The sequence below is a fragment of the Dromiciops gliroides genome, chromosome 3, assembly GCF_019393635.1.
Source record: "Dromiciops gliroides isolate mDroGli1 chromosome 3, mDroGli1.pri, whole genome shotgun sequence".
NCBI lineage: Eukaryota > Metazoa > Chordata > Mammalia > Microbiotheria > Microbiotheriidae > Dromiciops > Dromiciops gliroides.
In genome coordinates, this window is record NC_057863.1 from 643,655,705 (window position 1) to 643,683,675 (window position 27,971).

Here is a 27,971-nt window from a genome sequence, read left to right on the forward strand (position 1 = left end):
GCAGAGGGCACTCACTGGGTGTCTCAAGCCCTCAGGAAGCTGGGAGAGCAGGTGCTGGGTGGCAGGGACCCTAAGGGACTGTCACCCCCCCCCCCAATATCACAGCTGAGGCCACCCAGGCCCAGGGAAAGCAGACAGACAAGGTGCTAGGTCCCTCTGACCTCTGACTTCAGATTTCCCACTTTGTCCTCCTGGGGGCCGATGCCCCTCTAAGACAGGGTCCCTGCTTAAGCAAAGGGCAAAGGGCAGGACGGAGCCCAGCAGCCCCCTGGGGCCCCCTGCCATTTGATGCCGAGGTGCTAAGGGACGGGGCGCTACCTAGGGGCAAAGCCATGAGCGTGGGGCCACCAGAGGCCCCAGAGCCCACCGTGCAGGGCCTCACCCCCTCCCTCAACCACCCAGAGCCTTTCAGCAGTCAAGACCTGCCAGCAAGGAGCCCCCGTACAAAGGAATCCCAGCTAATTAGCACAGAAACCTGCTAAGATCACATCTGCTGAGAGCAGAGATTAAATCAATATTTGACATTCTTGATTAAATATGAGACATGAAATCCTAATAAAAGAACATCTGGAGAGCCCCCTCCCCATCCCAGCTCTCGCACAAGAAACAACAGCTCCCTCCCTCTCCCTCCTCCTCTCTCCCCCTCCCTCCCTTTCTTTCTCTGTCTCCCTCCCCCTCCTCTTCCTCTCTCCCCTTTCTCTCCCCCCTCTTTCCCTCCCTGTCTCCCTCCCCCTCCTTCCTGGCTCTACCCACCCACCCACCCGGGAGGCCCCTCTGGGGAAGCCTATGCAATGAAGGAAGGAGCCTGGTCACTGGGGGGCTGCCCTCCGTCCGTGGGGGGCCTGGGCGTGGTCTGAAAATAAAAGGTGGTAGATGGCTCTGAGCGTTGTGGAGGCCGGGGGAGGTGCAGGCTGGGCAGGGCAGGGCCGGCTGGGCAGAGGCCTCATCTCTGCCAGTGATTAGGAATAAGAATCAGAACCTGAGGAAGGGAAGGACCCTCTGAGCTCCCCTCACCCATTAGGCCTCTGGCTTCCTAAACTAGCCTTTGCCTCTGGACCTCGGCTCCCTCGTCTGTGAAATGGGAGCAGTTACTCGGAGCAGCACCAGCAGGAGTACTCATGAGCCTGACAGAGCAACCTGCAGCGTGCCAAGCCTTACAAACACTCTCATTCAATCCTCACAACAGCCTGGGGGGTGGGGGGTTCTCTTGTCATCCCCATTTCACAGAAGAAGAAACCAAGGCTAGGTGCCCCTTCCTAACACCCTCTGGGGCCTCTGTGAAGAACAAATGATAATGCATCTGGCCCAGAGAAGGTAGCTGAGAAGTGCTTGCTAACTGACCGACTGATGGAGTGGGAAGGGATTCGGAGAAAGAAGAACCCAGTGGAGGCCCCAGAATGGGTAAGGCCAGGGTTGGAGGGGCTGTTGGTCAGCATCCATCAGGAAGGTCTGCGGGGTCAACTCCAGAGGGCGAGGGGGGCAGCGATGCCAGGCGGGGCTCCCAGAGAGGATCCTGGCACCCTCCCCAGCTGGGTGCTTCCAGGCAATGTCTTTCCCCACCTTGGGCCTCGGTTTGCTTCTCTGCAGAATGGGGGCATTGGGGTCCACAGCCTGAGGTCTGGTCCTCGCCCCAGACCAGCCCCTGCTCTTCTGCCTGTTAGTGTCACACACCTTAAACACACACCTGAAACAGGGGTCCCCAAGGTCAGCCCTCTGCCACCCACCTTCTCACTCTGCCTGGTCCTGTCCTGACCCCCCCTCCCCAGCTGCTTGGTTCCAGGCTCTGGAAACAGAATTCTTCACTACCTGTGACCCAGCAGCAAAGGCACCTGGGAGAGTGAGAGTCCAGAAGAGGGGGCCCCTTACTAGCGACATGACCCTGGGCAAGTCCCTTCTCTAGATGCCAAGTCACAGACCAGCGGCTGACAGGCAGGGCTGGAGGGAGCATCTGCAGCGGGAGTTCCCACTACCAAGAAAACCCCAGATCCAGAAGAAGCCACCTCCAGCAGCTCCAGAATCTCGTCCATCTCAGCCCCAACAAACCCCAACCGGCTCCTTCCACTCCCCGAGCCCCCCTCAAAGGAATAATCTGGGACACATTGAGGCCACAAGCATCCTTGGCTACCCCCACCCCCGCTTCTTCTTTTCAATACTCAATTTTATTTCTAGTTCCAGATCCTCCCCGTCCTCCACTGAGAAGGCAAGAAAAACAGAGTCCGTCACACATGTGGATAAATCCCCACACTGGCCATGCCCAGATGCACCAGTCTGGACTCCGAGGCTGTCAGCGCTCGCTCGCTCTCTCTCTCTCTCTCTCTCTCTCTCTCTCTCTCTCTCTCTCTCTCTCTCTCTCTCTCGGTGGGCAGCCTAGCTCATCATCACTGACATTCAGAATGTGCTTCCTACGGGCAGGTCGGCGCTAAGCCATTTATCACCTCATGCAATGTTCATGACAACCCCGTGATGCGGATACTATTGTGTCCCCCAGCTGGGGAAATGGAGGCAAATGGTTTCAATGACTTGCCCAGGGTCACACAGTTAGTATCTGAGGCCAGATTTGAAGTCGGGCCTTCTTGACTCTAGGCCCGGCTCAGCTTCATCAGGAGTGCTTGGGACGGTGGCGGACCATCGTGGAGATTAATTGTTGCATCTATCACAGCTCCTTCTCTTCACTCACTTGCTATTACTCCTGAGGCTGCTCAAGGTCCTTTGCCTCAGTTCAAACAAGTCTTCTCAGGTTTCTGACACCATGTCCTTTATCATTTCTTTCCGCTCTTCTGACTTTCTCCCTTCTGTGTGCTCTCTCCAGTGACACCGGCCTCCTCACGGTTCCTCACACGTGACCCTCCATCCCCCAGCCTTAGCTGTTTTTACTGGCTGTCCTTCGCCCTGGGAATGCCAGCCCTCCTCACCTCTACCTCCTCACTTCCTGTGCTTCTTCCAAGTGTCTGCTGATGTCTCACCCTCCACAACACGATTTCCCCCATACTCCTTCACATCAGTTCCTTCCTTTTGAGACTCTCCCCATTTAACCAGTCCCTACATGTGGGTATGTGGCTGTTTTCTGGGTGTCCGATAGGGCAGGGACTGCTTGTTGCTTTTTTTTGTATCCCCTAGGCCTGACACATAAAAAGGGCACTTAATAAACACCAAATGAGTGGGAACCCTCTCTTCTCTCCTTGGAATTCATCCTTGTATTGTGGTCACATTCATCTTTCACACACACACACACACACACACACACACACACACACACACACACACACACCTGCTCAGTCATGTTCCTGCTCCCTGGACTATTACAATGAGTCACTCAGACAGTGCAGGTCCTATGACAGCAGGGCTGCCCACCAAGCAATGCGTCCACCTTCTGGGAGAAGAGCAGACCACAGCGTGGCACTAGGAGTCGTGAAGACTCTAAGATCCTATGGAACAAAGATTTAATCAGAATGTCAGGATGAGTTTCAAAATGTGTTTTCTGTATGTCTCTGAATTCCCGTGAGTCCTTTGTTCTTTCTGCATGGAGAGAGAGGTGGGTGGGAAGGAAGAATAAAAGCTGTCCTTTATCCACTATGTATTTGTTACCTCGCGTGTTCGTACAAATGCCAGGGTGGAAAGCCAGACACAAACTATACTGGAAGACTTCCCAGAGGAAACTATGAGGGAGGACGTTGAAAATCGCATGGGTCCAGCCCTGCAACCCCTACTTGGTGCATGTGACTCTAGAGTGTGAGGGGCTAGAACATGGCTTGAGAGAAGTCTTGCAGGGTTCCACTGAAAAGCATGGGGCACTGCCAAGGCCAAGCAACTGTTTTGTTTCTGTGAATTCCACTCGGATCAGAACACATTTTTAAGCCATGAGTCAGAATCACAACATCATAACCCCTGACGATTCATCATAGGCCAACCAGGGGCAGTTGGGTTCTTTGAACAATGCAAACTCCACCTTCCCAAAGTCAATGTATTCAGAAAAAAGAATAACAAGGAAATGATGGCAGCTTTACAAAGAGCTGAGCTCCTGGCGGTCACCAAATAATCACAGCCAACATCTAATGGGAATGCAAAGTGACAAGTGAAGAGAAGGCAGTGCTGGGGAGGGGGGCCAAAGGGGAGGGCACTGAGAGGCAGAGACAGGGCTCCAGGGGTCCGCTATCCATGCCTTTAAAGAGCTCTAAAATACTTATACTACTGGAGTCCAAAAAGTTACTGTTTTTAAAAACATACATAAGGCCCTAATTACAATTCACTCTTCCTTGTGTCCAAAGTCCCTTACCAGGGAAGATTCAGAACCAGCTGAGCCCAAGCGAACATTTCAGCAAGGGTGTCTGGAACAATTAACTCCCCCTCAGGGAAGCCAGGCTGGGAAGGGGAGGATCCACTTCTGCAAACTAAGCCAAAGCCAATATCAGGGGCCATCTTGGTGATTAAGCTTCAAGTACTCCCCAGATGCTGTGCATAGGCCGCAGCTATGCATGGGCCATGAAGAAGGGACTGTATGGGGCTCAATTCTGTGGTGCTTTCCTCCCAATGACTGGCAGATCAAGAACGCAGGACCCTCAGAGAGGGGAAGGGCTGCCCCCTGGTCACAGAGCTGGCCAGGGCTGGAAGCAGGACCTTTCAGACCCAGTGCCAGACCCTTCCCGCCATGTCCTGCTGCGACAGTCTTGCTAGAGATGCATGGATAGAAGCAGCCAGGACCAGTGGGTTCAAACTGGGATTCTGGTACTTTGTCATTGTAAGACAACGAGCAAGTGTCAACAACTCAATGGGTGTAAAATGAGGCCAGACTCCCAGAACCCTCACCAGGAGAATGCTGTAAACCTGAGAATGACCCAGAAGCAGGGGTAACCAGTATGACGAGCTAGAGTCTAAGACTGCTCCCTACTCAGGGAGCCAGAGAACAAAGACAGTGAACAGAGCCCCAGCAGCTGGCCCACTGGGCCCAATGAGCCAATGGTAGAATGAGGACCAGTTTCCATGGTCAAACAGACTGCTAGGAGTTCCACACAGGGTGCACTGAGCCTTTGAAATAGCCTGGGAAAGGTAAGCCTGCCTGGTACCCCATCAAATCCCAGGCAAGTCCATCCCTGCATCCCCTAGAACTGAAATGATGTCAAGAGGATCACCTTGTATCTATCTTATGGCCAGGACCATCCGGGCATTTCCTTCTCCAGATCATTTTACAGGTGAGGAAACTGAGGCAGACAGGGTGAAGTGACTTGCCCAGGGTCACCCAGCTAGTCAGTGTCTGAGGCTGGATTTCAAAGAGGAGTCTTCTGGACTCCAGGCCAGCGCCCACTATCTGCCTCACAGGCTGCCTCTATCGATTACCACTCATGGGACCTCGGCAATGCCATTCAGATTCTCCAGGACCCCAGCTTCCTCATCGGGTCACAATATGGCGGCTGGACTCAATGCCTACTGGAACCTTTCCAGGCCTAAGAGCAGCACTTGAATAACACATCCTTCTACTATATTCTAGTGTTACCTTCAACTAATTCTTTCCTATTTATCCTGGAAACTAGGTAGAGTAGTGGACAGAGCTCCGGGCCTGGAGTCAAGAGGACCTGAGTTCAAATCTGGCCTCAGACACTTACTAGCTGGGTGACCCTGGGCAAGTCACTTCACCCTGTTTGCCTCAGTTTCCTCATCTGTCAAATGAGCTGGAAAAGGAAATGGTAAACCAGTCCAGTATCTCTGGCAAGAAAACCCCAAATGGGGTCATGACTAAAATGACTGAACAACACCAAGGACAATTTATCCATAATGAATTGGTTTTCTTTCTTTTCTTTCTTTCTTTCTTTCATGGGGCAATGAGGGTTAAGTGACTTGCCTAGGGTCACACAGCCAGTAAGTGTCAAGTGTCTGAGGCTGGATTTGAACTCGGGTTCTACTGAATCCAGGGCCAGTGCTTTATCCACTGTGACACCTAGCTGCCCTAATTAATTCCTTTTGTATATCTGTTTGCATGTTGTCTCTTCCCTTAAGACTGTAAGCTCTTGGAGGGCAGGGCCTATCTTTTGCTTCTTTGTGTATCCCTAGGGCTTAGCACAGGGCCTGGCATATGGCAGGCACTTAATATTCATTTATTTATTATATGCAGATGATAAAAATGGAACCCCCTATAAGAGCTCACAGCCAGAAAAGCAGACATTCTAGAACAAACACAAGCATCTGAAGCATCTTCAGAAGGCAGGACAAATCTATTTTTAAATGTGACCCTCATGGAAAGAGTCCTGGCTTTCCAGTCAGAAACCCTGAATGCCAAGCTGGCCTCTGATGCTTAATAACATCTGTGGGGCCCAGGACGAGTCACTGACTTCCTGGCCTTAAGTCTCCTTGGCTGTCCAGTGAAAGGTGCCGGTCCGAGGCCTCAGAAGCCCCCTGCCATCTCCTTGATTTATTTTTTGGGGGGAGGGAGGCAATGGGGTGAAGTGACCTGCCCAGGGTCACACCGCTAGTAAGTGTCTGAGGTCACATTCGAACTCAGATCCTCCTGACTCCAAGACCTGTGCTGTATCCATCTTGCCACCTACCTGCCCCTCCACCTCCTTTAAAAATACAAACACACAGGGGCATCTAGGTGGAGCAGTGGATAAAGCACCCGTCCTGGATTTAGGAGGACCTGAGTTCAAATATGGCCTCAGACACTTGACACTAGCTGTGTGACCCTGGGGAAGTCACTTAACCCTCATTGCCCCACAAAACAAAACAAAACAAAACAACCAAACCAAAAAAAATTAAAACAAACAACAAAAGGCAGGGCACCAAACACCTAAAAAAGATGAGCTGAATAAAGAGGGATCTGTGTGTGCTCCAGAAAAGAAGGCTGGTGGGGTGGGCAAGGCCACACAAGCTTCCCAAGGTCTGGTCTGTGGAAAGGGGTTGAGATCTGTTCTGCCCGCCTGAGAGGGCACAACCAGGAGCAACTGAGAGCCTCCCCAAGTGATAGGGCCGGATTCGCAGGGAATCGAGGGATCTCCCTCCTTGGGCACCAAAGCTCCAGTGTCTTGAATCCCAGGCCCGAGGACCAAAAATCAGTAGCCCGCAAACCTTGCTGAGTGGAGCTTACTCATGATCATTAACACACAGCTGTGCTGGAGCTGCCAGGCTCCACAATCCTGCTGACCTTCATCGATGACCTTCAGCGAGTCACCTGCCGCCTGAGTCACAGAGGTGTGACTAAACAGCCAGAGATTACCTTTAATGCCAAGCCCTCATTAGCGACTGTTAACATGTCAAAACTGAACTCGGGGTAGAGATCATTGTCGTTCAGCTACCCAACACCTCCCATATAACAAACACCATCGGAAGCATCTCTGTGCTGACGGCAGCCCTCTCTCACCTGGGAAATCAAGCACCCGTTTGGGTTTTTGGAGATTCTGGGCCCTGTTTCCAGTGCTTAGTGGATTCTTTTTGCCAGCCACTCAGTTTTTAAAAAATGTACAAGAGAATAAAAAGCGTGATGATAATGAGTTAGAGGGATCTGCAGGGCCCCTGAGGGCCTGGGAGAGACCCCAAAGCTATCTGCCTCCTCCACTCTCCTCCCACGGTGACTGCCAGCCAGCCACAGTCTCTGCAGTGACCCCGGCCGGCCTCTTCCATGGCCGGCCAGGTCACTGTCGCCTGAGTGAGTCCAAATCTGCAGGCCAAGCAAATCGAGCCTAATCCCTCCTGGTCATGAGAACTTTTCAGATGTTTGAAGGCAGCAATAATGTCGGGCCTTCAACCTCTTTCCCAGGGCAAATGTTCATTCATTTGACAAGAAAGAATTAAGTGCTCACTATTTGTGATGGTTCAGCAGATAGCGGCCACTGGCCTGGAGTCTAAAAGACTCCTCTTTCAAATCCAGCCTCAGACACTGACTAGCTGGGTGACCCTGGGCAAGTCACTTCACCCTGTCTGCCTCAGTTTCCTTCCCTGTAAAATGAGCTGGAGAAGGAAATGGCAAACCACTCCAGCATCCTGGCAAAGAAAACCCCAAATGGCGTCAAAGACAGTCCCATAGGACTGACCAACAGACTCTATCCTGGGGACACACCACCAAAATGAGACTGACTTTCTTCAAGGACCCCATGTCCCACTGGGGGAGCACATGCAGAGCTAAGCCAAGATAAGGGTCCTCCTATTCTTTCAGCTCATCCTCCCTCCCTCCTGACCAGGAGTCAGCTCCACTGGCCCATATCCCTGTCCTTTCCCCAGCCCCTTCCCGCACCAGGGTAGGGAAGAGGTGACACATGAACTGCAGGTTCCTGAGAACTCTCAAATGGGAACGTGCTTTCCATAGACTTAAGATACTCCCCACTCACCCCCGGAGCCCTGCCCATGACATCTCTCAGTTATGGCTTCTTCTTCGACAATTAGGAATTTTTCCTCTTCCTGCTCTCTCTCTTTTTTTTTTAACCAGAGCTTGGAAACAGTCCCCTGAGGCAGGAACTTGGGGAATGGGAGTGAGCAGCCTGGGAGGCAGCCAGGCCTCCCAAGGGGAGCAGGGTGGCCTTCAAGCTGGGCCTGAGGGAGCAGGAGGGATGTGGCTCCTTCCTGGCACCGTCCAGAGGCCCCAGATGCCACTTTCTCCCTGAAATCAGACACTTCAGACCCTCCACAGCCATTCTCTTCATCCGGGGGAGAAGATGTGTTTCTGTGCTCTGATTCCCATTTTAAAACTTCTCTTAACAAGCCAGCTGGCTCTGAGCAAATGGGGCTGCTCTGGGGCAGCATCAAAGAAGAGCCTTCCAGAGTCCTCTTGCCACAGAGCCCAGGGCACTGAAGGGTACCTCCGGCCAGCCTTGCCCCTCCAGACCCCCTCAGCCTGAGTCCCAGACTGGGGGCCTCTCATTTCAAGCTTTCCAAATTCAATTTGATGAAGGCTGGAGAGAAACAGTGGGGAAGCTCAGCCTCAGAGCCGCTCCCCACAGAACTGGGCTTAATCCCGCCCTGAGGCTGTTGTATGTGTGTATATGTGTGTATATGGAGGGGGGCAGGTCCCCAGAGCTCAAATCTCTAGGTAGCTCCCCGAAGCCTCAAGCACAGATACAGGCAGCTAAGCTAACAGAAATAAATACAAGCAAAAGCTATAGACCTGGGGTCAAAAGACAGGAACCAACAGTTCTCCTGAGGATTTGGTACTATGAAGAACCATATTGAGAGAAAAGACCATATTTGGACTCTTCTCAGAGCCCTAAAGGCAGAGAGCGAGTCTCCTTTCAGGCCAACAGCTTTACAGCCCGGCTCCTGGGCCTCAGGCCCGATAAGGGCCTGGGTTTTGTAGGAGTCGGGCTGGGCTGGGAGTTCACCTTGAGGCGCCCAAGGTGATCCCCACGTGACTCGGAGCTCAAGCCCCGACTTGAGTTTTGTTTTGTTTTGAAAGGTTATATTTACACAAGCACTGTTTAGTGGGGAATGGGGACATTTTTACTCCAGCATAGGCCGCAATCTGATTGGTTGTTAAACGGAGCAATCTGATCGGTCAAACCCCAAGACAGGTTTTCTTTCTTGAAGAGTCATGTATGTTAACACAGTATTGTTCTGAGGGGGAGCCGACACTCTTGCCCAGAATAGGTTAAGGCCTGGTATTGTAGTTTGTAAAATCTGATTGGTTAACTGGTACCACCTGATGGGTTCTTAGGCTGTTACTGTTATTCTGTATAAATAGCAACTGTAATAACTGAAATGTAAATGAGGGGTATCAGAAGGCCTTAATGTGATTGGTCAGAGGGGACCCCTTGAGGGGTATAAATAGAGGTGAGGGACCTCACTTCAGTGCACTCTCTGCCACATTAAGAAGAGTGCCCATCCTCGCAAAGATGAATAAGGCCTTCACTCACCAACTGCTGCCTGCTTGGGATTTTTGAACAGCGACCTGCTAGCAACACTAGGGCTGCCAATACTTGAGCTGCGCAACACGAAGAGTGGTTAGCTTGTTTCTAACAATATGAAAATGATGTCCCAAATCCCTAACACTCTACAAACACCCTAAAAACACAGAGAAGACTAAGCACCTGGAACAGTCCATGCTGGAGGGCCTGTGGGAAGACAGCCACAACAATGCCCACTGCTGGAGGGGCTATTCATGAGAATAATTAGCACAGCCATTAAGAATTACAGAAGAGGGGGCAGCTAGGTGGTGCAGTGGATAAAGCACCAGCCCTGGATTCAGGAGGACCTGAGTTCAAATGTGACCTCAGACACTTGACACTTACTAGCTGTGTGACCCTGGGCAAGTCACTTAACCCTCATTGCCCCACCAAAAAAAAAAACAAAAAAACACCACCAAAGAGCCAAGGGTATGCCAGGTACTGGGGATACAGTGATAAAAAGTAAACACTAGGCCTGCCCTCCAGGTATCTGCAACCTAAGGGAAGGGCCAAGGAGCACAAGATTTCAAGGAGGCTTCACAAACTCCAAGAGGGGACACAGACATAGCCCCTGTGGCTTTGTCTCCTTAGGACCCTCTGGTCAAACCTTTCAAAGATTGGTCCTGCCTCTGAGAGCTTAAGACACACAAGATTACCCCCCCCAAAGAGGGAGGGGGTGCAAACATTGAGGGGGGGTATCAATTGTCTGAGCCACAGTCCTGGTCAGAGGAGAAGGGCACAGGGGGCAGAGTCAGTGTGACTGTGGGGAAAAAAGGCAAGGGTGGCTGCCCTCCTTCAGGGACAGGATCTGCTGCTCTGTGGAAGAAGGAGAGAGATGGCGAGGAGCTGCCTCCCCTGCTGATGCTCGCCTTTCACTCTGCTTTCTCCGACTCACACCCACACGGCAGGTGCCTCTGCTACCCTGAGACATTCCATTTTCCCAGAGGGATGATGGGGACACAGAGATTCTCAAAGCCCCCAGAAAGTCAAAGAAAAGAAAGAAAAAGAAAACACCCCATCTTCCTCAAGGTTTACTAAGAGTCAAACTCCATGAGCAGGATGTAGCACTTGACACTCACTGGGGCCACAGGAAGCTGGCAGATGCCCCAGAGCTGGGAGGGCTTTGAGGAACCACCAGATCCAAGCCAAATGGAGCCGAGAAAGAAGGGGTGGCTTTCTCTAGGATGGTGGCATCCCCTTTGAATATGCTGCTCCCCAATTCAGGCATCAGAGCCAAGGAATGAGGTCACAGACCCCAAGGTCAGGTTTGTGCCCAGAATTCCCAAGTAACCGGAGTTCCTTCCCAGGTACTATCCTTCAAAAGCCAAGTTCAGAAATCCAGCTGCCCCACAGGGCCCAGGAAGGGAACCAAAGCCTTAGCTTGGTCAGGTCTCCTGTTGAGCTGCGTTCACCACTCCCACGTCCCCACATGCCAAGCCTGCAGGGGGGCAGCAAGCTCACTCCTGTGACCAAGTATGACAGGAGTGGCTGGACCTCTGAAAAGGGTCAAGGGGCCTGGGTTACCCCAGAGAAGCCCTCTCCAGTGTCTGCCAAGGTAGAGAGGAAGGGTCCTATACCCATCCGGGGGTTGTTAGTCACAGGGCCTGCATGGCCCGGGCAGCTGTGATGGTGACATGGGTGCCGAGAAGGGGCCACCTTGGACAAGTGCCCAGTAACCGTCTTTCCATATCACAAGGACAAAGACTCCAAGATGTTGCCTGGTTTGACTCCTGATGAGTGGTGCTCACCAGCAAGCCGCACCCCCCCCCCCCGCCTTGTGCCTCCCCACCCCATTTCCAAGCCCTGGCCTACAATCACTCTCTGGACCCCAAGGGACATCTGCCCCCTTTCAAGGAGTTCCAACTAATTCAATTTTACACCAGTGAAGGGCTTGCTGTCGTTTCCTTTTCATCCGTGAAGGCAAAAGCTAATCAACTGAAATCAGAGGCCCCTCTTCAAGTGCCCCAGGCTGGCCAGAGAACAGGAGAGGAGGGCAGGACAGAGAAGGCGGGAGCCACGACGGGCCCGCACACCGCAGACCCCTCCAACACCCAGTGACCCAAAGGGCAGAAACCACTTTGGATTTAGAGGCAGAACGTTTGAATCCTGACCCTGACTGAAGCTGGGCCCCTGACCTCTCCTATAGAGTGTCCAAAGCCTAGCTCTGAGCCAGCAGGACCCGCTGGAGGTCTTGGGCCCAGCCTTTGGGGGACCAGAGTCCCTTCCTGTCACCATGATGAGGCATCCCAAGAAGGCTCCAACAGATCTGCTCAGCACCTGAAGCCGGCCTGCAGGACAGCCCGGACAACCTGTACTGGATAATCTCAGAACAGAAACAAGGGCCAGGCCCAGATGAAGAAATGGCTTCCTGTTCATCTTCCCTCCCAACTCCTCGCTGGATCAATGCTGAGCATTTAACAGAGACCCAAGGCGGCAGCCAGCTGTTCTCTCCGGGACGCTTAGAGAGGTGGAAAACCTTTCATCCAGAAGTCAGTCACAGAGCTGCTGAGCAAGTAACCAGAACGTCCCCAGTGGCTGACTCAAACATCCCACAGGCAGGGACAGACCCCCAAGGAGGTCGGAGACAGGAAGAAAGACCCTCTGACACTAAATGATTCATTCCAGCTCTTCCTGCGGTAGAAAAATCTGGAAACAAAGAAGATGCCCAGCCACTGGGGAATGGATAAGAAAACTGCAGTCCATGAACGAAACGGAATGTTAAAGTGCTGTAAGAAAAGGTGACTGACTAGGAAGAATTCAGAGAAGTCTGGGAAGATACGACAGATGCAGAGTAAAGGCAGGAGAATCAGAGAAACTGCACTGCAGTGACCCCATCTCAATGCAAAGAACAATCAACCGAAGTCATTATAACCAGGCTTGTCCCTGAAGAAGAGGTGTGCCTCCCCCACCCCTCTCTGACCAAGTGGGGAGCTACAGGGGCAGAATGTGGCATACACTCTATTTTTCTTCTCTTTTTGTTACAAGGGTGGCTCCCTGGGCAGAGGACACAGGAGGGGCAGATCTGGAAGTAATCTGTAGAAAAACAAAAGATACAGACACTTGACACTTACTAGCTGTGTGACCCTACGAAAGTCACTTAACCCTCATTGCCCACCCCCCATACACACACAAAAGAAAAAGATAGTCCTTTTTGTTTTTGTTTAAAAAAAAAACCCCAACATACCTCAGAGAATATGGGGAAGGGGAAGGAAAGAAGCATTGATTAAAACACCAGGCTCTATGTAAATATAAATATTTTCTCATCTGATCCTCACAACAAGACCAGGTAGAAAAATGCCAGGACTATTAGCATTTTACTGAGGAAATGGAGGCAGACGTCGGCTGAGTGACTTGCCCTGAGTCCTGAGGCCAGATCTGAACTTGGGCCTTCCTGACTGCGGCCCGTGCTTGCTCCTCTGTGCTACCCAGCTGCCGATGGGCAGCCACCAACTGGGGATGAGGAGGTGGGGAGCTGTTGCTTCCCCTTCAAAGAATCCAGCATGAGACAAATACCCGCCCCCTCTCAGGGGAAACTCTGTTGATCACTGATTCTACCACACAATGGGCTGGGGCAGGAATAGAAGAGGAATGCTTAAAAACCACAGAGCACAGAGGTGGCTAAAAATACCTGTGGCAGCCCCTGCCAGGAACCTAACCACCTTTCCAACCAGAGGCTCAGTATTCCTCAGCCCTGACGTCAAGGGATCCACTCGGTCAGACAAATGGGGTGGGGGGCAGGACCTCTGAAGGGCATGCTTGCTTGTGGGACCACACGGGGGCTGAGGAAAATCCCCATCTGCCTGGATGTTTCCTTCTGGCTTCTGGAGACAAGAAGAAGGAAGTGAGAGCCCACATCTGCTTCACAGGAAAAAGCCAGGGAAGATGGGCAGCCTACCACGAGCCTCAGCCCAGCGGCATGTGTGCCTGGAAGCCCGGCACCCTGGGCCCCAGAAACACCCTGTGTGCGTGACAATCAGCACGGTGAGGAAGCGGCAGAGCCCCCTCTGGGGCTGGTCAGAGATCCCTTTATTTCCCAGTGATTAATGAGACGTATGCCAGGACACCTTGTCTTCACACAAAACCCTCTTCACTGAAGCCCAGCCCTGCAAACCACATGGTCTGGAGAGGTGAACAGCTAGGATGACAGCCGGCTCATCCATCCTGGCTCTGCCCAGGCCTCCCAGCTGAGCCTGAGCTGGGGAGAAAGTGGGACAAGGCGGGGGGGGGGGGGGGCCGGGAGAGAAGAGAGATACTAGGCCAAGAGCCAGGGCTGAGGAGGAGATGCTCCCAGCACTACACCATCCCCCAAGAATCCTCTGGTACTCCAGGTCCACTCAGTACCTGCGGCTGAGACTCCAAAAACTGCTAGAGACCTCAGAGGTATTCCTTCTGGTCCAACCAAGACCCCACAGGAATCCCTGACCAGTGGTCCTCCTGCCTCCATGAAGGCCTCCCAGGATGGGGGAGCCACCATCTGCCCAGGCAGCTCGTTCCAATGCAGCCTAGCTCTTTCTCTGTCCTGACCCCCACGGCTCCTCAATTCCCGACCTCTGGAGCCAAGCACAGCCAGCACACTCCAGACACTGGATGGTGCCACCATGGGGTCCTGGGCCACGGCGTGGATGGCTGGAGTGACCGAAAAAACTCACCCTGGAAAGCAACTCAGAACTATTCTCCAAAAGTCACCCCATTGGGCATACTTTTAATGCCCCAACGAGACACACGTCAGAAAGAACGGGCCCACCGGTACACAAACACTCATAGCAGCCCTTAAAGAACTGAAACTAAGGGGATGCCCATCCAGTGGGGAATGAGAGTTAGGGTGTTGTAAGAAGTGGGGAAAGGGAAGGATTCAAAAAACCTCTGGAAGATTTGTATGAACCCATGTCCAGAGAGAAGTGAGCAGAATCAGGAGAACAACACAACGATCCCAACGATGTAAAGGAAAACCACTGTGAAACATTAAAAACTCTGATGGATGAAATGACCAGAACACTGAGGACAAAGCACGCCTTCCCCCCTGGAGGAGAGGTAACAGCTGGCGGGCACAGCACAAGACTTAGATTTCCCAACATACTCATTACAACACATTCATTTTTCCTGACCATACTCTTGTTATAAGGGTGGGCTTTTATTGGGGGGACGGGGGAGAGTAGGGGGCTAATGACAGTGATGCAAATAAAAGGGACGAGAAGGAAGAAGAGCACATCAATGAGACATTTCAAGAATACACCAAGGAGACCAGGGCGGGCTACACGGAAGTACAGCCACGTTAGCACCGGCAGCTAACACTTATAGGAAGTACGTTCAGATTCAGAGTTCCATGCACGACCCCCGTTTTCTGGCCTTTGGAGAATTTTCTAGAAGGGAAGGGGAAAGGGGGAGGGAGAAGAGCAGAACCTGGGCTTGGTGTCAGAAGAACCAAGTGCAAGTCTCAGCCCCCAGACATGCAGCTGTACATGATGCACAACCTGCAGCACTGTACCCATGGGGTCTCTTCAGGGCTCCTGGAAGCTGTGCCAGCAGAGAAGCCCCAGGCCAGACCACAGCAAGCCATCCTTCATCAAAAACCTGGCCCGACTCAGTGTCCAGAGGCTCAGCCCCATAGGACCTTGGCTCCTGAGGCACAAAGTGGCTGAATCGGTCCTCCCCCCCCCCCCCCGCTCCACCCCCAGACCCATGGACACTGAAGAAGCAACAGCACTTCTGGGTTAAAGGACCCTGGCCAGCGAGCCGGGCTGCAGCGGCTCAGGGTCTTTACTAACCGTGGCCTGCCCCAAAAGGCATGGCAGATGAACTCAGCCCCCAAAGAGTAAGATTTCCTGTTGGGAAGCCAGGGGAGAAGCCACCCCATTATCTAGCAGCTCCCTAAGGGCAGAACCGTCTGATCCCCTTTTCTTACTGTTCCCCTGAAATCCCAGCTCTTCCTTCCACTCAAAGCCACCCCCAATTCCTTCCACCAATGGAGGGACCCCCAGGTCTCCCAGGCTCAGCCAGTCTAGCCATGCTAGGAGGTCCCTGAGGGAGGCCCAGGCCCAGGCCGAGCTTCTGCTGTCCAGCTATGAGACCAGCTGGGTTTGGACCCCAAGCTGGCCCCCTTGGAGCAACGATCTCTCAAAGTCCACAGAGAGAGAATACCCAGAGTGAGGAAGTCACGAGTCCCGCCCCCCTCCCCCCCCCCCGCCACACACACACACACACACACACACACACACACACACACACACACACACACAGCCACGGGCAGCCCCTGATCACTGTTTGCTGTATGAATGATGGCAGGAGCAAGACAGGCTGGAGAAGCACCGGCCTCTGTGTTCCCCAGAGAACATGAGAGCAAGAGGCTGCGCGGGAGGAGGCTTCAGACGGAACAACTCCCTGTGTGTAAAGCAGTCCAGGCTGCCTGCTGGGGGAGGCTGGAGATCACGCACCTTGGGGGCAGCCCCGGAGAGGAGACAGCTGTGGGGGGCCCCGAGGGCAGCTCCCCCACCCTGGCCCCCACGGCCTCTTCAATTCAAACAGTGCCTGCCAAACCCTCGCTCCAGGCCGGCCGGGGCTAGCAGACAACCTGAAGCGGCCGGTCCATCGGGATGCCAACTTCACAGAGAATCAGCCAGCGATCCTGACCTCTGCACTCTGTCTGAAGAAAGCAAATGGCACCACCAGATCCCAGTGGGGAGGGATGGAGCTAACGGCCGAGCTCCGGCACGCTCTGCTGTGAAATGCAAGGCAGGGCTCCTGACCAGCCCCACACAGACCTGGAGATGGAGGTGGGCAGGCCAAGGGCTGAGGGCCCTGCAGCAGGCACCCCCTTCAAGGAGCCAGCCTCCCTTCTGCAAAACCAGGGAGGCCGGCCCCAGGAGCCCCCACCAGGGGTGGGCTGCTGGCAGCACCCACTTCTGGAGGCCACATTGTAAGGGGTGGGGAGTGGGAGGTTCTTGTGGCAAGCCCGAGACCCCAGGGCAGCATCAATGCTGATCCAGGCCCCATAAAAAACAGATGAGAGAGCTGGGAGATTTTGTCTGGAAGACTAAGGGAAGGCATGTCAGCTGTCTTCAGACCCTCCCAGCTCTGTGTGGCTCTGGAAGGCTGGGCCAGCACCAAGAACCTCCAGAAGGGGGTGATGCCAGGTAAGAGCCTTCACCTTCTGGGTCTGTAAAATGGGCTCCCAGGGCCTTTCCAGATGCAAGTCTATGAGCAGCCAGAAGTGGCTCCTCCCACAGTAGAGGGGCCAGGTGCTTCTGTCTCTGGGCTCAGGCAGGAACCCCCCCCCCATAGAGAGGGTCCTCTATGGGCCCACCTGACACCCAAGAGCATCCCCAGGACCAGAGACAGAGTCAGAAGAGACCTGAGACATAATCTAGGCCAAAGCCTCTCCTCCCAGACGAGGACACCAAAGGCGAGGAGGCTTAAGTGACTTGGCCAGGGTCACTCAGGCAGTAAGAATGAACCAAGATTAGAGGCCAGGCTTTCTGGGCTACCCCTCCTCCTGGTCACTGCCCCAAGACCTCCGTGGGTTCCATGATGCTCCTGCAGACCCACCACCATCCACTCTGGGACAAACCCTCAGACTGGGAGCAGCCCAGGAGCCCTTGTCCACCAGTCACCTGGAGCCCAGGAGCTGGAGACACATCAACAAGTGGACTCTTAGGGAAGTTAGTAGAGGAAAGTCTGCAGCCAGGTTGGGGGGATGACCCCGATACTGCTGAAGGGAGGCTCCTAATGACAAGGGGTGGGCAGGCTGGAAACAAGGGGATATGGAAGGAGCCGTCCTGGGTGGCAAAGGACCTTCCCAGGCCAGGCAAGCAGCTCTCCTGCAGCCCAGCTCAAAAGCTCTGGGCACCGGGCACCTGACCCTGACGCCCTAGCACCCGCCACCTCTCTTCCTTAAAGTCCAGATGAAGCCCCGCTTCCTTTAAGAAGTGCCCACAGGGTGGCAGCTGCAGTGCACCTTCTTACCCGAAGGCCCCCTCCCCAGCCACACAGGGAGCCCCCAACATGGGCAGCGCTAAGCCAAGGGCCAGCCTCCTCTGCTCAGGACAAAGTGAAGGACCGGCTGGGCACCCACCCCCAGACTGAGGGCTCTGCGAGAACAAAGAAGGCGTCTCCTCTGTGCCCACAGCGCCCCCACTCAGGGCGTAGCACACCCACAAACCAACCACAGAGCAACAGAGAGCTAAGCGCTACAACAGCAGGATCAATCACAAATGGGAGGGAAACTCGGGGGAGGGAGGCAGGTCTGGGGAGCGGCACAGACCAGGCAGGTGTCAATCAAAGGTGGACTGTGAGCATGGATGGGCCTTCTACTGGAAAGGGGGGAGGGAGGAGGAGGGGGAGGGGACGGCCGTGGCAGCAGCCAGTGCCGGTGGCCAACCTGGCTGGGGCAGACATGCAGGGAGGTCGGGCCCATCCAAACCCTGCACATAATCAGGCCCAGTGCTCGCTGTTGGGCTCTCCAAGGCCCGCCCTTTGGCTGCCCCATCCTACCCTGAGTCTCCCAACACAGCTCAGGATGCAGTCACTGCCTCAGCCCGGCTGCCCCCGGCTGTCCTGGGCGCACAGTAGGCTCCCTGCTGCCAAAGCCCTCACTAACCTCTTCCTACGTCTCACACATTACTCCCTTCCATGCACTGACCCGGCTAGAACGCTCTCCCTTCTTCCCCAGAATGGACCCAAATCCTACCCGTTCTCCAGGCCCCGCTCAAGTCCTGCCGCCTCCTGGGGGGCCTCCCCAACTGCTCTCGGCCTCATGACACCCTGGCCCTTCAAGCCCTCCAGCCGCCCTCCCACCATGCTCCTCCACAAGCCACTGAACTTCATCTGCTCTTGGCTAGTCTCGCCTCCCTCAGATGAACGGCTCACTCCATGAGAAGCAGCAGGAGACCAGGCCGGATTCCCAGCTCCAGCAGCCTTGGAGCAGTCATCCAAGCTGCTGGAGCCTCAGTTTCCTCCTCTGTCCAAAGCAAGGAATAATTCCTGCAGCCCTGCCTCTCATGGCTGTTGTGAGAAGCTCTTAGGCCTCCCAAGTGCCCCTAACCCTCATGCTCAGGGAAAGAGAAGGTGGCTTGACTGTTCGACGGCCACCGAGAGCACCAGAGGAGCTGGCCCGTGTCGGGCCGATCTCCCGGCCCTCCACCGACACCGGACCGCGGCCCAGCTCCAAACCCGCCCAGCCGCCCTCCCCAGAACGAGGCCACTGCTCCTCCCCATTGTCCTCCCCCACTGGAAGGTGAGCTCCTTGGGAGCCGGGGCTGTCTGCATCCTCACGCTCAGCCCCCAGGAAGCACCTGGTGCTTTCTCATCGTCGGCTCCGGGCAGCCCCCGGCATCCACAGTCGAGCCCTGTGTCTGACTCGGGGTGGATGCCCAGGCCCTGTGTCTGACTCGGGGCGGATGCCCAGGCCCTGTGTCGGACTCGGGGCGGATGCCCAGGCCGGGCAGCCTGTGTCCAGCTGAAGGAGGCCTCCCGCTCCGGGGGCTCTGGGGTCCAGAAACCCCCTCGAGTCCCTGAGACCAATTAAGTCCTGAAGACGTACTCATTGCCTGTGAGGGGGAGACCCAGGGACTGAGCTCAGCAGATGTTGCTCCCAACATGTAGGATGCAGGGTTCTATTCTCAAGGACTAGGAGATGATGGGCCTGCCTCAGAGACTCCCTGAAGCCAAATGAAGCACAAGAGGAAACAACCTTGGTGGAGAGAGCCCGGGGTGGGAATGAGGCGACCTGGGGTCTGTTCTGCCACTGACAGGCCCCTCCCCCCTCTGGGCCTCAGTTCCCCCCCCTACAAAACGAGGGGGTTGGATAAGATGACCTCTATGGTCCTTCTAGTTCTGACCTCTCTGGCTTCCTCTAAGTCCCAAATAAAATCCCAACTTCTACAGGAATCCGACTATTTCTTATTTATCCTATACGGAAACAGCCTGTATACGTTTGTTTGCACATCGTCTCCCCCATCAGACTGGAAGCTCTTGGAGGGCAGGGACTGTCTTATGCCTCTTTTTTGTATCCCAGGGCTTAGAAACGTTCCTGGCACACAGTAGGTGCTTAACAAATGTGTAGTGATTGACTGACGTAACAATGGCTGAATCCACGATCAACAGCCCCTGTAATAGCTGGGACACCACAAAAGGAAGAGGGGCAGTGACCCCTCTGCCTTCTGGACTCTCCCCTCCCTCATCTCCACCCCCACAGGCTGCTGAACTGCTGCCCCTCGGGCAGGGCTTCGAGAGCCCTGATGTCACTGTCCTGGGCAGGATCCCAAATGTCCCACCGTACCTCTGTCTGCGCTGGAAATGGTAGAGTCTTCAGGATTCCAAAGGATCCAAGGGCAGAGAAGACAGACCTGGGAGGAGAAGGAAAGGGAGGTCACTTCCGGTGGGCCCTGGAGGCCACATGAGGCCTCTGCCTCTACCAGGGATAACCAGTAATGGAAAGCTGGTCTGAAGGCCGACAGAGTGCTCTGGACACAGTGTTATGAGGTAGGAAGCCTCTCCCTGGCCCAAGCAGGATCCCTAGGAAGGATCAAAGCCAGAGCCTGAGCTCTGGGGTCTGGGTGCCCTTAATTGAGATGGGGGACTGGAGCAACCGTGCATGAGGGCTACAATGGGGTCTTTGGCGACTTCCTCACCCTCCCAGCGGAGCCCCCCCACCCGAGATTCTGAGGATCCTCAGATTTTTTTTTTGCAAAGGAGGGGGGGGGGGCGCTAATTGCAGCAGGGCAGGAAGGATAATTTCATCTTATCCCAAGCTTTCTATTAGTGAACACTATAAATTCCTGCAATACAGCAGCCACAATCAGACTCTTGTAAAGATTTAATAGCTGCCTTCAGAATCTGCACGGAAATTGCTTTTCCGCCACTCAATTGCTTTCTTTCCCTCCCAAGATGCACACGGGTGTTTCAAAACAGACCAGCAGATTTAGCTTCTCTGTTCTGGGAACCAACTTCCTGCAGCTGTGCCGAACCCCAGGAGGAAAGGAGTCAGAGAAGAGGGCCGGCCTCTGCCCGGGGGGGGGGGGGGGGGGAGCCTGGGAGACCACATGCCAGGTAGGCGCCTCCCCTCTCACTGGGGACCTTAGAATGAGGAGATGCAGGTTTGAATTTTCACTCCTCCACTTCTAAGCTGTGTGACCAAAAGCAAGTAACTCAGTGTGGGTGAGCCTCAGTTTCCTACCCTGTAAAATGGGGGAAATCTTTGTCTTTCATCCCTCTCAGAGCTAAGGTACAAACCTCCAACTGCTCCACATATGGGAGCCATAAAGATGGTGATGAGAGCAACCAGAGACAAGCTTTTGCTCCATCAACAGGAATGACAACATAACCCCCATCTACACCAGGAGGAATCCATGGGGAATGTCTGCTAGGACTCTGCTCCCACAGGTTTGTGTAAAACAATGCCTTACTTTTCCTGTGATCCTCACAACCCCTCTGCCAGACTGGTGGAAGATGATGCCAGATTGTGCCCATTTTGACAGAAAAGTAAACTGAGGCACAGATTACCCAGTGAGGCACTGGCAAACCAGAAGCCAGGATACCTCTCAACTTATCAGGAAAGTGCTCCCTTCCCTCCTCAACAAGGCTCTGGCTATTTTCCTACCACTCTCAACATGCCTCCAACATGTTCCTGCCCTCCCCTAGTCCCAAGTGCTGCCCAGACTCTATCTTCTCTGCCCCCAAAGTCTGCTCATCCTGCCTCATCCTCCAACAATTTCCAATTTTCACTAATTCATATCCAGCTCCTGTGGGCTCCCAGTGCTTTTTCTGGAGAGCCAAAGGTGTACACCAGCAGTACCCATTGTCTAAATGGGTTCTGGAAGGGGGCATGCCGCCCACCCTTCATGCAGTGTCTGTACCAGAGTACAGTCCCTGAGGGTCTTATCCAGTCCATTTCTCTAGTGATGACAGTGTCTGATTCCCTTCCTCTGCAAATCCCCCCTCAGAAAGGCCCCAGGCCCCCTCCCCCAAGGCCAGGATAAGGAGCCCAAGGTCTGGAGGTTCCCACCACACAGCATGGAGGTTCCCGTCATATTGGCAGAGTTAACCAAAAAAGGAAGAGGAGCCTGTAGGCAATCAATCAGCACACTCATGCACTGTTGGTGAACCTGCCAACTAGTCTAGCCAGGTCTGGAAAGCCATTAGGAAAGACTGCCCCAAAGTTACTATGCTGGGCATACACTCTGAAGCAGAGCTGTGCCTGGCAAGGCTGCAGCCCAAAGAGACCAAAGAAAGAGGAAAGGGACCCATGTGTCACTGTTTTTTAAATACCCAAGTACAACAGCTCTTCTGGGGCTGGCTGTGAACTGGAAGCTGAGGGAGTGCCCAACATGTGGGGAAAGGCTGAACAAGCCAAGGTTACATAAAAGATGGAACGCAGTTGTGTCAGAAGAAAGGATAATAACAGTTTTGGGGGAATGATGAGAGACCTGGAAGAACAGATTCGGAGGGAAGGGAGCAGAACAGGAGGGCTTCAACAGTGAGAACACGGTAAAACTCCACACTACGTCCAGCCATGATTCCTGAGAACCTGCCTCCTCAGAGGGAGGGATGATCCCAGGAAGGAGAGCCAGAAGAGGACAACTGGGCAGATTTGTTACAAGGGGTTTGGTTTTTCTTTTCAATGAGGGGGGAAGTAGGAGCCAAAATGGATTTTAGCTCATTGAAAACTAAATAAAATTTTAAAGCCTTCATATTTACTGGCTGCCTCTCTTACTATGGGCAAAAGGCTAGATTGGAGTAGGTAGAATCATGAGGCAGGAAGACCAATGAGGAGGTAAATGCAAAAGTCTAGTTATGAGGTAACAGGGTTTGAAATAGGAAGATGGCTTTAAGAGTGGGGAAGATAGGGTAGCTATGTGGCGAAATGGATAGAGCACTGGCCCTGGAGTCAGGAGGACCTGAGTTCAAATCCAGCCTCAGACACTTAACACTTACTAGCTGTGTGACCCTGGGCAAGTCACTTAACCCCAAGTGCCTCACCAAAAAAAAAAAAAAATGGGGAAGATAAAAGGAAAACTTGCAGGAATATTATGGCCAAATTCCAGAGCTCCCAAGTCAAGGAGAAAATATTGCAAGCTCCCAAAAAGAAAGAATTCAAGTACTGTGGAGCCACAGTCAAGATAACACAAAATCCAGAAGCTTCTACATTAAAGGATAGGAGGGCATGGAATATGATATTCCAGAGGGCAAAGGAATTGGGATTACAACCAAGAATCACCTATCCAGCAAAACTTTGTATAATCTTTCAGAGGAAAAAATGGGACTTCAATGAAAAAGAGGACTTTCAGGTATATATAATGAAAAGACCTGAACTGAATGGAAAATTTGACTTTCAAATACAAGACCCTAGAGAAGCATAAAAAGGTAAACAGGAAAAAGAAATTAAGAGGGATGTTAAAAAATTGTTTACATTCCTACATGGGAAAATGATATGTCTAACTTATAAGAACTTTCTCAGTATTAGGGCAGATGATAGAAATAAATTTAGACAGAGGGCGCAGGTGGGAATTGATAATGAAGGGATGATATCTATAAAGCATTTATTTTTTGTTTATCTTTTTTTTTGTGGGGTGGTTGGAGTTGGGTGACATGCCTAGGGTTGTGCAGTAGGTGAGTGTCTTGTGTCTGAGGCCGGATTTGGGTCACCTAGCTGCTCCATGATGACAATTTTAGGGTAAAATTGAGGGGTGAGAGGAATGCACTGGGGAGGGGGAAGGGGAGTGGCAGCATGGGGTGAAATCCCACATGAAAGAAACAGGAAAGGGCATATGGAGTGGGGGGGAGAGATGGGGGAGGAGCAGGGCAGTAAATTAACTTTACACTCATCAGAATAGGCTCAAATACCTTAATCTCATCAGAATTGGCTCAAGGAGGGATTAACATACACACCCAATTGGGTGGAGTAATCTATTTAAACTGGGCAGTAAAAGCCTAACACTCATCAGAACTGGCTCAAAGACCTTTTTTTTCTTTTTTTAGTAAGGCAATTGGGGTTGTGACTTGCCCAGGGTCACACAGCTAGTAAGTGTCTGAGGCTGGATTTGAACTCAAGTACTCCTGACTCCAGGGCCGGTGCTCTATCCACTACGCCACCTAGCTGCCCCCAGAGTAGCTTTTCTAATGGAGACCCCTGTATTATATAGTAGGTTTTGGTATTTTTAGTCCCCATATTGTAATTTAAAATTTGCCTTACTAAAAAATGCACAAAAACAAAGCCCTAACATGATCTTATGAAATTACAGCCTAAAATTGTCTAAAAAAAAATTTTTTTTAACCCTTTTCCTCTTATCCCTCGTTTTTCTAATTAACCAGACTAAAGTCTGAGGTAGTTAGGAAAGAAACCAAAGGGAAAAGTGGCAAGAACAGGTGCCTGGAGGCTTAGAGAGACATGCACATAAAATTAACAAGAATAGGTAAAACGCACATAGAATTTCTTACCCAGCTTGCTTGCAGAAAACATCAGATTTTGGGGTTCGACACACCCTTTGTGGTAGCCAAACTATGTTGAATAAAATTATATGGATGCCCTATAATTGTCCCAATTTTAGAGAATGGGGGCAGCTAGGTGGCACAATGGATAAAGCATTGGCCCTGGATTCAGGAGGACCTGAGTTCAAATCTGACCTCAGACACTTGACACTTACTAGCTGTGTGACCCTGGGCAAGTCACTTAACCCTCATTGCCATGAAAAACAAACAAACAAACAAACAAACAAACAAAAGGCGTCCAAATTTAGGGTATGTAGCTGGGGTTTATCATATATTTGTTACTTAGAAATTAGAGGGGAAAAGGCCTTCAAGTATGTGTGGTTTTAATCCCTATTCATAGTCCAAGATCAGACCATATTTTCTTTGAAATTCTCCTGACTCCGGGCTGGCCCTGAGAAAGGTCTGGTCAGGCTCTCTGGGTCTCATAGAACCCCAAAACATCCTATTATTAATAATTTTCTCACACTATTCTATAGTGACCTATCTTATCACCAGTGATGGAAGATTCATCATATTGGGATCCTAACCCTTTGGTCTTTCATGTGCTAAACAAAGAAGTAATCATGGTACTTTAGAAGACAAAGTCAGGAAGGGTAGCCCAACCAGACCAAGTACACCAAGGAAATCCTTGCTTTATACCATATGATCTCAAAAGCACAAATGACCAAGGAAAGGAAAATGTGAAAAGAACTGGAAAAAAAATTAATGCCCCCAAAGGGTAATTGAAAAAGCATATGAAAATAGTAGTATAGTGTTTGGAGGAAAAAAACCCAAAATGAAGCTATTGGGATAAGGTCTCACTCACTATTCAACCAAGACTGATGGGAGAATTAGAAAGCAGTGTGGTAGAAATTAGGTATAGAGCAACATCTCGCAGCATACACCAAACCAAGCTACAAATGGATACACAGCAGACATAAAGGATCATAAACAAACTGGATGAGCAAGTAAGACATCTTTCAGTTCTATGGTTAGAGGGATAGTTTATGACCAAACAAGGGAAAAGTTCACAGAAGGATAACATGGACAATTTTGATGATATAAAATTAGAAAGGTTTTGCACAAACAAATCCAATGCAGCTAAAATAAGAATGGAAACAGAAAAACCAGAGGGAATTTTTTTTTGTAATAAGTCTCTCTGATAAAGATCTCATAAAAGTATATATAAGGAACTGTATATAATTCATACGAATAAGAGCCATTCTCCAATAGATATAAATAGTCAAAGGCCATGTTTTCAGAGGAAGAAATCCAAGCTACCAAAAGCTATATGAAAACATGCTCTAAATCACTAATAATTAGAAAAAATGCAAACTAAAGCAACACTGAGCCTCTCTCATTTGATTCTCGCAATAACCTGTGAGGTAGGTGCAATTACTATCCCCATTTTTACAGTTGAGGAAACTGAAGCAGACTGAAGTGAAGTGACTTGCTCAGGGTCAGTGCCTGAGGACAAATTTGAATTCAAGCCTTCCTGACTCCAGGTCTAGTGTTCTCTGCCCTGTGGCACCTAGCTATCTCTAATTTTTAAATGCACAGAAGGAAGGTAAAAGGCCACAAAAAAATCACAGATTAGCAGGCCAGCTTTGAAAGTTCCATGTAGAATGATTATTTTATTGTTTTTGGTGAGGCAATTGGGGTTAAGTGACTTGTCCAGGGTCACACAGCAGTAAGCGTTAAGTGTCTGAGACCAGATTTGAACTCAGGTCTTCCTGACTCCAGGGCCGGTGTTCTATCCACTGTGCCATCTAGCTGCCCTGAATTATTATTTTTTTAAAAGCCAAATGTTTATATCAGAGATTCAAAGTTTCCTGTATAATCCTCTTCTATTTCAGATGAGTATGGAAATGTCCATTTTATTTAGCATTTATTAAGTTCATAATAAAAAAATGAAAAATTTAACTAAAGCACATCACAGAGAGAGAGAGAGAGAGAGAGAGAGAGAGAGAGAGAATTCTCAGTAACCACTAATCCATATGCCTGCTTTCTCAGCTTCATAAAAAGAATGATCTCGCTGCTATCAGAGGGACACTTAATAGAAAATAAGAGAAGGGAGCAAGAAGTGTGGCTCAAACCACCCTGTGAAATGAAGCACCATGGACTGCTCTGTCCAGTCCCATCCTGTCTACTTTTTTTTGTTTAGTGAGGCAATTGGGGTTAAGTGACTTGCCAAGGGTCACACAGCTAGTAAGTGTTAAGTGTCTGAGGTCACATTTGAACCCAGGTACTCCTGACTCCAGGGCCAGTGCTCTATCCACTCTATCCACCTAGCTGCCCCCCCCCATCCTGTCTACTTTCACAGCCACCACTGGAATGAACCCAGGCCCTCCTGGCCTCTCCCCTCAACTACAAGGGTCATCTGACTGTTCTCAAGTCTCTCCTCATTCCTAACCCATCCACACTGCCAAGATAACTGCCCTAAAGTGCAGTGTGGCCACATCACTTCCCTGCTCCATAAATTCCTTTGGGTCACTACTGCCTCCAAGATCAACTTTGTTTTGGCATTCAAGGCTCTTCCTTCCTCTCCAGTCCTTTCACACTTCAATTGGAAGAGAGATTCCTTAGAGGTGGAGATGGTAGCGTGAAGGATCTTTTCACCAAACTCCATGGCTCCTCAGAAGAGATTGGCCTAACAATGTGTGCAGAAATGGACTCTTTGAGGGGGGGACAAATCAAGCTGTCACCGGTGGGGCCGACAGTGGCAATGAATTGGTACAGAGTTAAGGAGAAGGAAGAACGCAAGCCAGCCTGCACACAATTGGCTCTGCAGAGCTCTTCATGGTCCCAAGGGGCCCACCAGGGCAAAGACTACTCTGCTTGGCACAAATGTCCGAGCATCACTGGGAGGCGGCGTGTCACCAGACTCCTTCCAGCCTCTTGCTCATGGAAATAGATGTTAGATTCTCGGGGAATCCCCCAGAGGGCTGCCAGGGCACCCACAGATCCCAGAGTTGGACCACGCATCTCTCACCTGAAGGGCCCCCATCTGAGTCTGGTCCCCTGGCCTCCACTACAAGGCCCCCATCTCTCAGGACAGAAAGCTCACTGCAGCCCCCTCCACACTTCGGGCCAGCTCTAAGTGTTGGGAATGTTCTGTTTTAAAGGATGCCTCTCTCCAACTTCGACCTTTCCACCAGAGCCGGTGGTGCCCACTCTCCTGGCCATCAGGGAAGGGTTCTGTTCTCCAGCTGCCTCTTTGCGACCATGAATGCCTGCACCTCAACAGCCGAGCCAAGGGAAGCTGCCCCATTTTCAGCCCATGCAGCAAAAATCAGGGCACTACCTCCAGCAATGACCTCAGCCTACACAAAAAGGTTTGGGGGGGGGCACTTCACTGGCCATGGAGGCTCCAGCTGGGGGTGCTGTGGGGGCAGGGGAATGGAGACAGAGAGCACCTTCTCGTCCTTCCTTGTGCAAAGGGTCACAGGCTGAGAAGGATGTGATCATGAGAGCCTGTGGTCTGGGGGACACCAAGGCCAAGAGAACAATCCAGGGACTGTGAACACCCAGGAGCCAGGAGGCAAGGGCCACCTCAGGAGGATGTGTCACCAGTGAAGTTAAAAAGCAGGTGACAAACCCTGGGCCCCCAGGTTGGGCTCCTACAGACGAGCCCAAGAATAGAGACCACATGCA

General features: G+C 51.9%; 1 protein-coding gene across 5 annotated transcripts in view; it reads right to left on the reverse strand.

Annotated features, from left to right (window-relative positions):
* The window catches only part of SIPA1L3 (signal induced proliferation associated 1 like 3), a 145,704-nt gene that overhangs the window by 64,899 nt on the left and 52,834 nt on the right, over positions 1–27,971 (reverse strand). For 3 of the 5 annotated variants that reach the window (XM_043995158.1, XM_043995162.1, XM_043995157.1), the window contains exon 2: positions 20,131–20,197. The exons of the other annotated variants lie outside the window; for them this stretch is intronic. The gene's annotated coding sequence lies outside the window, so the exon portion shown is untranslated. The remainder of the gene's footprint in view (positions 1–20,130; positions 20,198–27,971) is intronic. 5 annotated transcript variants of the gene reach the window in all.